At 41.1% G+C, this 13,348-nt stretch overlaps 1 protein-coding gene across 1 annotated transcript in view; it reads right to left on the bottom strand.

Moving 5' to 3' along the window:
* Nucleotides 1–13,348, bottom strand: part of efr3a (EFR3 homolog A (S. cerevisiae)) — a gene marked incomplete at its 3' end in the record, with an annotated part of 130,557 nt that overhangs the window by 14,737 nt on the left and 102,472 nt on the right. The window lies entirely within an intron of this gene.

The raw sequence follows: 13,348 nt of genomic DNA, 5'->3' as shown, positions 1-13,348 counted from the left end.
GTCTGAAGCCACAGAGTTGAGATGTGCACGAGGTTTTATGAAACATCTTGAGGGTGCGCGGCAGATGGAGGACAGATTTGAGCCTCGAGCTCAACTTACATCTGTTCGCGCGCGCGCACACGCACACGCGCGCACACACACACACACACACACACACACACACAAACACACACAGAACATCTGTTCAGCTGCTACAAAGGGTGAGCGGCAGATGGACAGAGAACTAGAGAATGCAATTCCTGAAGAAATTGCTGGTGGGAATGCTTTATTCTGAAAAGCTGACGCTGAATTACAATGCTGAAATGTAATGTGTAAGAAGAAAGTGAATCATTTAGATTTAAATGATACATAAACACGGGGGGCTTGAATGTGTAGGAAAAAGGCTTGGAAAAGCAGCAGAATATTTGAACTGCAAACTTTTGAACTAACTTGATGGCAAATGATCTGTCGCCATGGCAACGGCATTTGATGACACCCCATAATACGCTTATATGCGTTGATGGCTGCATCGTTACCAAACCTGTGCAGTTTTGGACCGTTTGGAGCATTTTAACTGAAGTTGTGAGAAAACCGTGTTTCATAGTGAGGATTGTGTTGCCAAGGCAACGACATTTGGAGAAATCTTAAAACTGTCAAATAGATATCTTCACAGTTGGACTGTTATATTAGCACACATGTGAAGTTTGAGCACCTTTTGAGCATTTTCATAGGAGTTAAAGCAATATCGTGTTTTACGGCGAGGGATGCGTTGCCATGGCAACAGCTTTTGAGGAAAACTCACTGATGGCACAGACATGTTGAAGGCTGGACCGTTAACCATTATCTGAAGTCTGCTGCTCTGAGCATGTCAGTTGGAGTTATGACATCATCGTGTTCCATTACACAGGTGTTTATATTTGAGCTAACGAGGTGACCAGAGATCAAAGGTTTCCATGGTGATGTGCAGTAATCTGTGAGAAGAGAGCATTTGCATTGTTCTGAATGAGAGATAAACCTCTTACATGTGAACGTTTTGTTGAAGAACCGAAACAGATATCGGTGAAATTTCAACGCGTGAAACATGTCAAGGAACTTGAGCATCTGAAGTGTACTTTTTGTGTACTTTCGGGATAATAATGGGACCTTTTTGGCAGATTAACTAAAGGTGTGCGGCTAATGCTGTGAGGAAAGATCAGCTTGAATTTACAATGGGGTTTAATGGAGACATGTTGAACGTTGTTGTCACTTCATGCCCTCAAGAGGCATTTTGTTTAATTATTTTGCTTAATTTTTTTTCATTTTTCAAGCTACGAGATGCTTTCCTACGTTTGACATGACAAATTCTGTCTCAGGAATGTAGGGTTTGGGAATTATGGCAGGTTTAAAAAAAATATATGAAGGCGAATTTCAAGATGTTCTACCCTCTAGCTGTGACATCACGCACTCCAGTTAATGTTAAAATCGGAAGAAAACCTCTAAAACAAGGTCTGAACAATGTTTAATATCTCTACATTTTTTATTTAAAAGTTATACACGAATAATGTCAGAAAGATGTGTAACATTTTAAAGTTGGAATGAGGTTTCTGAGTGAACGTATGAAGGAGCAGTGAGCAGTTGAAGTCGCATGAAGATTCTGAAGTTTATCCATTGACTTCAATGTTAAAAATGTGATATATTATGGGATGTATCTCTGAAATTATGAAAGTTATGAATGAGAAAAGTAATAGCCATCGATTCCCGACCGAGCTGAACGTTTTGATGTTTGAACGGAGTTTCTGCGATGTTCAAGAGAGGGCCAACATTCCGGCGGAATAATACACTTTTCGTGCGTAGAAGAACATAACCTCGAACGTTACCAGAATAATTTGTAATAATGAGAAAATAAAGTCAAACTGAAATGTTTGTACCTTTACGAAAATCAAATGGCACTGCTATTGCAAGGTGTTACGTGCTCCCTAACCCAGAGGTTGCCTCAGGCGTGGAAAGGCTCTTCATCTCTTTGTTTATCTGAACATACCCACAGCTTTCCAGCGCGGCGGCCTGCTCAGTAACCCATGCACGGTGATGCAGCATGCGTGCATCGTGCTCTCCATCCTGTCAGGGTCCACGCGAACTGAGAGGGACGGCGCATCTGAGCAATACTCTGGTTTTCCTTATTCTTATCTGCATTATTACCAATACACCGCTGCCTTTATATGTACAGATATATATAACATGTTACGCACGTGTTGTTGTATATGATTCACTGCGATATGCAATGTAAGAAGGACATCGATCAGAGAGAGAGAGAAAGAACAGAAGACAGGAAACAGAGCGAGGGAAAGGAGAAAGCCGAGGACAGCGAGAAACATGACGTCAATCCAAACCCCAAAACCCCCCCGTTAACCCCTGCTATTTATAGTCTGAAGGCTCCTCCTCCTCCTCCTCCTCCTCCTCCTCCTCCTCCTCCTCCTCCTCCTCCTCCCCCCCCCCCCCCCCGCAGGAAGACGACTCCTTTCATCCTCAGACAGGAGGAGCAAAGTGGCCGTTTAATGGAGAGAAATTAAACAATGGACCATTGAGGGAGGAAGCTGCTGTCAGACCTTAATATGAGCCAGTGCTATTGCGTTTTTATAAGAAAGGCCGCCTCACCGTGACGTCAGAGTTCCCGTTAGCCGGTAATTAGCGGACTTTGAGCGGTCAAAATGTCCGGTCAAAAATAATGTCCCATTAGCGCAATACCACATCAGTTGCGCCACTTATGTGACAGACCAGAATAGTCCATTCTAATGTCTAACACTTAATGTGGAGAGAGATGTCCTGGATGGGTTGATTGTGCGTTGATCTGTTGGTAATGCCTTGGGGTTCCGGTGGGCATGTAAACAAATGCATAATGCTGCGCTATACTTTGCGGCCTCACCCGGTTGCTTAGCGACAGTTATTGTTTAGGTGTCTGTTGATAAGCAGGTAGTCATAGCATTAGCTAGAACTAGCTGGATCTGATCGATATGGACATAAACGAGAGTCTGATCTGACGGGAGAGAGAGATCAGCTGCTGCTGACGAGTCGACACGCAGCTCTGATCACATGCAGCGGTGAGCGGACAAAACACTTCAGGTTAGAATATCACACATAGCTATTTTAATGACCTCTCAAACTACCTAAACTAGTTAGAGATATGTAATATGTACTCATTACTGATCCGCGAGCTGCTGATACTGACGGGCTGTCAGGAGGAGAGAGCGCTCCGTTTATTGTTCCCGTGTTATTATAAGTTACTGAACACTTTTTAATAATGTAGTTAATCTGCTATAATTAGTTTGTTTAATATCGAATCAATTTGTTTTAAAGCTCAATAAATAACAAAGAAGACCTTTGACCGGCTCTTTTCTCATTTTGTCCGGAAGATTTTAACTTTAAAACTCTGCGTGACGTGTCAACAGAGTATGAAAGACTACAGTTCCCACGGCTTGGTGAGCAGATCATGTCTGTACTGTGCGTACTGTGACCCAAACATCTATTTACAAGATGAACACTTTGGACAAAATGAGCTCACCACACCTATCCATAACTTCACCCTCAACATAGACGGCTTCCCCGTTCAAACCTCCCCTCACATCCGGAACCTACGCATCCTATCTGACCAAACCCTCTCCTACAACAATTACCGTACTTTTCGGACTATAAGCCGCGACTTTTTCCCCCATTTTTGAGTACCGCTAACGGCCACTAGGGGACCTCCTAGATCTATGGATTTTACAGGTAACATTAACCACCTTTAACACTATGGGCTCTAGGACCGGTCCGCGCCCGCCACCTTTAAGCGGCGGGCTCCAGCAGGAAAAGCTGGAGGCCGGAAAAGAGTGAGACAGGTAGCGCGCCAAAGTAAAAGTGGAACTGAGAGACAGAACGAGAGCACGACAGACGGACAATTTAGCTGCTGCGGCTCATATGCAGGTGCGCTTTATAGTCCGAAAAGTACGGTACATCAAACAGATCACAAAGACAGCCTTCTTCCACCTCAAAAACATCGCCCGTCTACGTCCATCCCTCTCTCCCACTGCTGCCGAAACCCTCATCCACGCCTTCATCCCCTCCCGTCTGGACTATGCAACAGCCTCCTCTACGGTTCACCTGCACAAATCCTCAAAAAACTTCAATACATTCAGAACTCCGCCGCCCGTCTACTCGCCCACACCCGAACCCGTGACCACATCACCCCCGTCCTCATCGAGCTCCACTGGCTCCCCATCCCCCAGAGAATCCAGTACAAAGCCCTCCTGATGACAAAGCCCTCCATAACCTGGCCCATCCCACCTGACTGACCTCCTCCACAGACACACTCCCACTCGCTCCCTCCGCTCTGCTGCTGCCAACCTCCTGTCCCCCCCCACCCGGACCGACCTCAAGTCCTGGGGCGACAGAGCCTTCTCCGTTGCTGCACCCACCCTCTGGAGCTCACTGCCCCAATCCACCAGAGATTCTTCCTCCCTCACAGCATTCAAATCCCATGTATTATTATTATTAAGAGTATTAGCAAGATTTACTAAAGGTTAAATACTTCTGGTAATTGCATTTACGCTTCAAAACATCAGAAAGTGGTGTTAGAAGCTTGTGCGCTCCATAGCTTCTCTTGGATAACTGGACCTAAACTCACAATGTACTTTTTAAACTTGTATTTAACTTGATATTCCATTCCTCACACCGTTTTATTTCTATTTTGAGATGTTCACATTTTAGAATTGTTTGTTTCTACTCTTTTAATTTCTCTTATGCCTCGTCTTTTTGCAAACATTTCCCAAATCGGGATCAATAAAGTACAACTTATCTTAATATGTGGAGATGTTCCAGTTGAACAAAAGTAGTCTTATTTTCTGCAATATACCAAAATCCAAAGGAGAAATTCCATTATTTTTTTCATCACTCGACAGCGAATTGCAGCATGTTGTCATCGTGCACGATGTGCTTCAATGCGTGCATTGTTCTCGGTTTCTTGCCTTATTTAAACAAAAGGCTGCAGTTGGTTTCTTTTTCTTTAGCTCAACTTAGTCCAGCCCAGTCTCACAAAGAAAACGACGTGTAATAGCGACATTTGTCCACAGGGCAAAACGCAGTATATTCACAAATAACCCTCTCAAGACGTGACATGGATACAATATAGTTTCCATTTCCTTTCTAATGACCGGTGTCCATGTCACGTGATCGCAAACGTTCACAGTGAGAAAAAACACCCGATTTATTTTGAGTGGAAAATCCTAAATTGTAGATAGTTTGGCCGTTAAAATACTTTTTGATTACATTTCTAGCGAGAAGTATATATTGTACTTTTAGAATCTACGTCCAGTGGATATGTAGGATCTATAGTGTGTGATAGATATTACGAAGATTATTTAAGCTCCATGTTTTAAAAAAAAAAATATTGTATCCATGTCACGTCTTGAGAGGGTTATTTGTGAATATACTACGTTTTGCCCGGTGGACAAACGTAGCTATTACACATTTTGTTGTGGGACTGGGTCGTCATTACTCGTGACTCAGTGCCAAGGCCGAGCAAAAAGCAAAAGTAAAAACATTGCTGATGAATCACGGTAAGACTACAATATTAACAGAGCTCAAATAACGAGTCCAACTCCGTGACTGTCCAATGTCGAAAAACATGTTCAACAAAGTACTTCGTAGATGTTTAACATGTTCTCTATAATTAGTGATTAAAACCCAATCAATCAAAGTGCGCTTGGTTTCCCTCCAGAGAATGAATAAGCGACAGCAATCACAGACAGTCTAAATTACCACCAATTAAAACAGAAACTCCATGAAATAAATCAATTTGACGGAGAGACAGCTCAGTCTGGCAACAAGAACACATTCAACCACAATGGACCGTTAGTGTTAATTATACTGTCAAGGCAATTTCACAAAAATAAGCAGAAGACAAAGAGCAGCTGACGTGAAAAACATCCCTCCGTTTATTCATAGTGACGTGGCCAACACCTGTATTTACAGAAGAACACAAGCCTCTTACCTTTCTCTCCGTCTCTAATTGCTTTAAAGGTCTCCTACTATAGGCGCGTTCACACCGCAGTACTTTTCCCAAAAAGTTTCATGAGAACTCTTTAGTTCTCATGAACTAAGTACAGATCGCGTTCACACCGGAATAAGTCCCTGGGGGGGGATTAGGCAAATGAAGCCGCTGACGTCACTTCTTCTTCTTCTGCTTTGGGTTTACTGGCAGGCCGCAAACCACTCCACGGCGTATACTGCCACCCGGAGTCCCCGGCCGGAAGTCCCCGGAGTTGGGAAGGCTTCAGTAGAAGCTGCTGGGACTCCCAGCAGCTTCTACTGAAGCCTTCCGAGTAAATCGCCAGAACGCCGACACCTCCTCATCTCCACCGCTCCCATGTTTTATTTTGTGTTGCCATAAGTTAGTCTCTCTGCGTTTCCGCGCTGAGCTAATGCTAATGCTAATAATGCTAATGCGAGGATAATAAAATGGCGGCTTCACAAAACTTTTTTGGAGTTTTTCGGGGCGTGGTTTGCAATCCGCCAGCCAATCAGACAGAGGAACCTTTTTCTCCCACGAAAGTCCCTACTCTCTAGCAGGGACGGAAAAGGGGGTGAAAAGGTTCTCATTAACTCATTTTAGTTCCGGCTCTTTTTGGTGTGAACGCAACATTTCTGAACTATATCGGAACTAAAGTGGGAAAAGTACTGCGGTGTGAATGCGGCTTATGCTATTTTTAGGCATATATTATGGGTCTTTGATATATAAAAATACACTAAAAAACATGTCTATGATGTGTTTTGCTCAAAATACCAAACAGATCATGCATTTTAGAAATCCCTCATATCCCTCTATTTCAGCCCTGTTAGAGAAACGCTGATTCTGGGTCCTACGAGATTCGGCAAAATGCTCCCGCGATGAAACGCTACCATGTTCCAAACCACATCAAGCATTATTTCTGAAACAGTATGGAGCTCAAACTCTTTTTCTCTCTCAGGTTTACCACAAGGTGAGTTCCTTTTTACTTCCTGCTTCTTCACACACATGCTCTCCAGTACAGGTTAGCTCTGAGTGTTAGCGATGCTAATGTAAACACCGACCATATTACGTCCAAAACACGTCGCGCATTGTTTCTGATAGCAGCTTTCTGATTGGGCCGTGGGTCCACATTTCAGATATTACGTCATATCGCACGCAAATCTGGATCAGCTCCGTTGATCCCCGTTTTTAGAGATTTGGGTACGGAGGAAAAGAGAGAGGGTTTTATTTCCTGACGCTGCGTGAGTTCCCTGACACACCGGGGACACACCGGGACACACAGGGACGCACCAGGACACACCGGGGACACATGGTGATGGAGAGAAGACATCAAAAAGTTCATTTTGCATGATAGGAGACCTTTAATGTCATTCTCTTCTCCCTCTGTACTTTATATCTCTCTGTTGTGAAAGACATCGGGTACATGTCGGACCATTATGGCTCAGACCTCCAGGCGCCTCAGTATTGATTGTTGGTCACGTTTAAGTGATGCAGGAACTGAAGCTTTGCACTCAATACGTGTCCTGTTTACAGAGTGTCAGCCAAGAGTCTTACATGTACACTGGGATTTATTTACAGAACTCTTAGTCTAATGGATGTTTAACGTATTGTTCTGAGTGCTATTTAACATTTATTTTTCCATTTGTGTCTTGGCGTCCCATTCGATTGTGATATATGTTAAGTACTAGCAGTCATTTCCGAGAGAAGTATAGATATTTATCTCAACACCACAAATATAAGCTTTCTGGTAGTGATAGAGGAACATTTAGAGAATCATTAAAGTCATTATTTTATTCCACGAGGGGAACAGGAATGTTTCTACTTAGTTTCCCAACAATCCGTCTAATAGTTGTTGGGATATTTCCATCAACATCCAGCAGAGGGCGACGCCATTGCTTGCAAAAAAGCATACAAGTCTATGACAAATTACCCTTCTTCTCAATTTAATTACCTATGTCAGTCATATCATTACAATCCATCCGATACCTGTAGAGATATTTCAGTCTTGACCCCAGGTGTACCCAATACGAAAGTGCCTTAAATCTGCATTTCCTCTAATGACCAGCAGGGGGCGACACCACTGGCTGCAAAAATGACTCGCGGTAATTTCCAAGATATTTCTTTCAAAACTAAGCTTCCTGGTAGTGATACAGGAACATTTAAGGAATCATTAAAGTAATTTCCATCAACCATGTGGAGAAGAGGAATGTTTGTAAGTAGTTTTATAACAATCGTTCTAATAGTTCAACATCCAGCAGAGGGCGACGCCATTACTAAAAAAAAAGCAAAGAAGTCTATGTAAAATAAACTTTCTTCTCAATTCCTTCATTACCTCGCCTCGGTGATTTCAACACGATCTATCCGATACCTGTTGAGATATTTCAGTCTGGACCCCAGGTGTACTCAATACGAAAGTGCCTTAAATCTGCATTTCCTCTAATGACCAGCAGGGGGCGACACCACTGGCTGCAAAAATTACTCGCGGTAATTTCCAAGAGAGTTTAAGATATTTCTTTCAAAACTAAGCTTCCTGGTAGTGATACAGGAACATTTAAGGAATCATTAAAGTAATTTCCATCAACCATGTGGAGAAGAGGAATGTTTGTAAGTAGTTTTATAACAATCGTTCTAATAGTTCAACATCCAGACTCCATTACAAAAAAAAAGCAAAGAAGTCTATGTAAAATAAACTTTCTTCTCAATTCCTGCATTACCTCGCCTCGGTGATTTCAACACGATCTATCCGATACCTGTTGAGATATTTCAGTCTGGACTCCAACACGAAAGTGCCTTAAATCTGCAATTCCTCGAATGGCCAGCAGATGGCAACACCTCTGGTTGTAAGACCGATTTTATCGAATAATTACAGATTTTTTTTATCTCAGTTCATATTTTCCCTTTGAGTTTATGGTCTCAATCCCTAGTTTGAAAGGTTCTTTAATACAACATGGCATTACTTGTGTAAGGCGTGGTCCCATTTAGTAGAACACAGATGATAAAGCATATGCTTCCTACATTATAATTGAACACTTGTCCCCATGGAGTAAAATAAGAAGACTACATGATTTGTCGTTACCTCTCGTTTCTGTTTACAGGAACAGTGGCTGTTAATTGCTTAGATGTATCACACACAAGGGGTCTATTGTTCATAATACTGACATAACATCCCTTCAGCTATAAGAGACAAGGCTTTTCATTTAGCAGCTGTGCTCGTTACGATGAATTAACACGGAGAGTGATATGCCATTTCTGAGCTAGTCAACAAACAGTGAGTCAGTTAAAGTGTGTGTGTGTGTGTGTTTCGGTGTGTGTGTGTGTTCCAGCATTACCATGAAAAGGCCCCTGGGAGCCCGTGATGTTCACACCCATAATGAGTCCTCAGATGAAATGGCCCCCAGTGGTAAATACCATTCTGTGACTTTTTCCCACGAACACTGTCCTTTCTACAACATGCTGTTACTGACCTCCAGGAGAGGAAGGGTTTCATATCGTAACCTTGCTGTTAAAGGCAATTAAATAACCTACACTATAGACAACAATACAGGTAAAGGTAGAGGGGACACATACGATAACCCAAAGACACATGTTGAGCTGGGTTACGTGTAAATGTAGTCAACGTCTACCAAGCCTCGTCCACATGTACATTAGTATATTTAAAAACAGAAACTAATATCCTGCTCGAACTCAAGTTTTGTTGAAATGTAATCAAAATTTAGTTTAGTCAATTTATTGAACATGTCAGAAACAAAATAAATATAACAATAATATATATATTCTCTTTTTTTCACTCAGATTAATAATTATAACAAAGTACCAAAACAAATAATTATAACAAACCAAAAAAAAAAAAAAAAAAAAAAAAAAAAATAATAATTTTCAGAAAGTCTCTGTTCATGTTCAACAGGGGCAAGAAGAAGCTTAAAAACGTTTCTGGTCCTCCCCCCTCTAACATATATGTTTCTTATAAAACATTAGGTCATCGTCATCAGCGACATGTTTGTCTTGTTAATCTTTTCTTTTTTTTTTACAAAACAATCGGAAAGAAATTACTTTTTACAATTACAAGAAATAACGACAAATGGGATTTCACAGGTCCTGTTCAGAACCATTAACGATTTCTAAATTGAAATATAGGCAAGTTTAATATTCAACATTCAATCAATGTGTGTTACAGAAGGTGTGTGAATGAATTAGAACATAGAAATGGTGTTGATTCGAGTGCTGAATCTGACGAATCACGTTTAAAATACTGGTGTTTATTTGTTTTTAGGAGTTGTGTAGAAATAAAGAAATGCGTGACGAACTGGTGAGAGAAATGCCAGGTTTTTTGTGCTTTATAATAACGTATAAGAATGTTGAATTATTGGCATGAAGTCTGACCATTTCACGACACCTCGATGAAGCTGCTGTGATCACCCTCTGTATAGTGTGTACTACATATACTCGTAGTATTCATACTGTGATCACCCTCTGTGTAATGTGTACTACATATACTCGTATGGTAGTATTCATACCGTGATCACCCTCTGTGTAATGTGTACTACATATACTCGTATGGTAGTATTCATACTGTGATCACCCTCTGTGTAATGTGTACTACATATACTCGTATGGTAGTATTCATACTGTGATCACCCTCTGTATAGTGTGTACTACATATACTCGTAGTATTCATACTGTGATCACCCCCTGTGTAATGTGTACTACATATACTCGTAGTATTCATACTGTGATCACCCTCTGTGTAATGTGTACTACATATACTCGTAGTATTCATACTGTGATCACCCTCTGTGTAATGTGTACTACATATACTCGTAGTATTCATACTGTGATCACCCTCTGTGTAATGTGTACTACATATACTCGTAGTATTCATACCGTGATCACCCTCTGTGTAATGTGTACTACATATACTCGTAGTATTCATACCGTGATCACCCTCTGTGTAATGTGTACTACATATACTCGTAGTATTCATACCGTAATCACCCTCTGTGTAATGTGTACTAAATATACTCGTATAGTATTATTCATACCGTGATCACCCTCTGTGTAATGTGTACTACATATACTCGTAGTATTCATACCGTAATCACCCTCTGTGTAATGTGTACTACATATACTCGTAGTATTCATACCGTGATCACCCCCTGTATAATGTGTACTACATATACTCGTAGTATTCATACTGTGATCATCCCCTGTATAGTGTGTACTACATATACTCGTAGTATTCATACCGTGATCACCCCCTGTATAATGTGTACTACATATACTCGTAGTATTCATACCGTGATCACCCCCTGTATAATGTGTACTACATATACTCGTATGGTAGTATTCATACCGTGATCACCCCCTGTATAATGTGTACTACATATACTCGTATAGTATTATTCATACCGTGATCACCCCCTGTATAATGTGTACTACATATACTCGTAGTATTCATACTGTGATCACCCTCTGTGTAATGTGTACTACATATACTCGTATGGTAGTATTCATACCGTGATCACCCTCTGTGTAATGTGTACTACATATACTCGTATGGTAGTATTCATACTGTGATCACCCTCTGTGTAATGTGTACTACATATACTCGTATGGTAGTATTCATACTGTGATCACCCTCTGTATAGTGTGTACTACATATACTCGTAGTATTCATACTGTGATCACCCCCTGTGTAATGTGTACTACATATACTCGTAGTATTCATACTGTGATCACCCTCTGTGTAATGTGTACTACATATACTCGTAGTATTCATACTGTGATCACCCTCTGTGTAATGTGTACTACATATACTCGTAGTATTCATACTGTGATCACCCTCTGTGTAATGTGTACTACATATACTCGTAGTATTCATACCGTGATCACCCTCTGTGTAATGTGTACTACATATACTCGTAGTATTCATACCGTGATCACCCTCTGTGTAATGTGTACTACATATACTCGTAGTATTCATACCGTAATCACCCTCTGTGTAATGTGTACTACATATACTCGTAGTATTCATACCGTGATCACCCCCTGTATAATGTGTACTACATATACTCGTAGTATTCATACTGTGATCATCCCCTGTATAGTGTGTACTACATATACTCGTAGTATTCATACCGTGATCACCCCCTGTATAATGTGTACTACATATACTCGTAGTATTCATACCGTGATCACCCCCTGTATAATGTGTACTACATATACTCGTATGGTAGTATTCATACCGTGATCACCCCCTGTATAATGTGTACTACATATACTCGTATAGTATTATTCATACCGTGATCACCCCCTGTATAATGTGTACTACATATACTCGTATGGTAGTATTCATACCGTGATCACCCCCTGTGTAATGTGTACTACATATACTCGTATGGTAGTATTCATACTGTGATCACCCTCTGTGTAATGTGTACTACATATACTCGTATGGTAGTATTCATACAGTGATCACCCTCTGTGTAATGTGTACTACATATACTCGTATGGTAGTATTCATACCGTGATCACCCTCTGTGTAATGTGTACTACATATACTCGTATGGTAGTATTCATACCGTGATCACCCTCTGTGTAATGTGTACTACATATACTCGTATGGTAGTATTCATACCGTGATCACCCTCTGTGTAATGTGTACTACATATACTCGTATGGTAGTATTCATACCGTGATCACCCTCTGTGTAATGTGTACTACATATACTCGTATGGTAGTATTCATACCGTGATCACCCTCTGTGTAATGTGTACTACATATACTCGTATGGTAGTATTCATACCGTGATCACCCTCTGTGTAATGTGTACTACATATACTCGTATGGTAGTATTCATACCGTGATCACCCCCTGTGTAATGTGTACTACATATACTCGTATGGTAGTATTCATACCGTGATCACCCCCTGTGTAATGTGTACTACATATACTCGTATGGTAGTATTCATACTGTGATCACCCTCTGTGTAATGTGTACTACATATACTCGTATGATAGTATTCATACAGTGATCACCCTCTGTGTAATGTGTACTACATATACTCGTATGGTAGTATTCATACCGTGATCACCCTCTGTGTAATGTGTACTACATATACTCGTATGGTAGTATTCATACCGTGATCACCCTCTGTGTAATGTGTACTACATATACTCGTATGGTAGTATTCATACCGTGATCACCCTCTGTGTAATGTGTACTACATATACTCGTATGGTAGTATTCATACCGTGATCACCCTCTGTGTAATGTGTACTACATATACTCGTATGGTAGTATTCATACCATGATCACCCCCTGTGTAATGTGTACTACATATACTCGTATGG

Source organism: Pseudochaenichthys georgianus, chromosome 17 (genome assembly GCF_902827115.2).
Source record: "Pseudochaenichthys georgianus chromosome 17, fPseGeo1.2, whole genome shotgun sequence".
Lineage (NCBI taxonomy): Eukaryota > Metazoa > Chordata > Actinopteri > Perciformes > Channichthyidae > Pseudochaenichthys > Pseudochaenichthys georgianus.
This window is presented reverse-complemented; position numbering and strand designations above follow the sequence as displayed.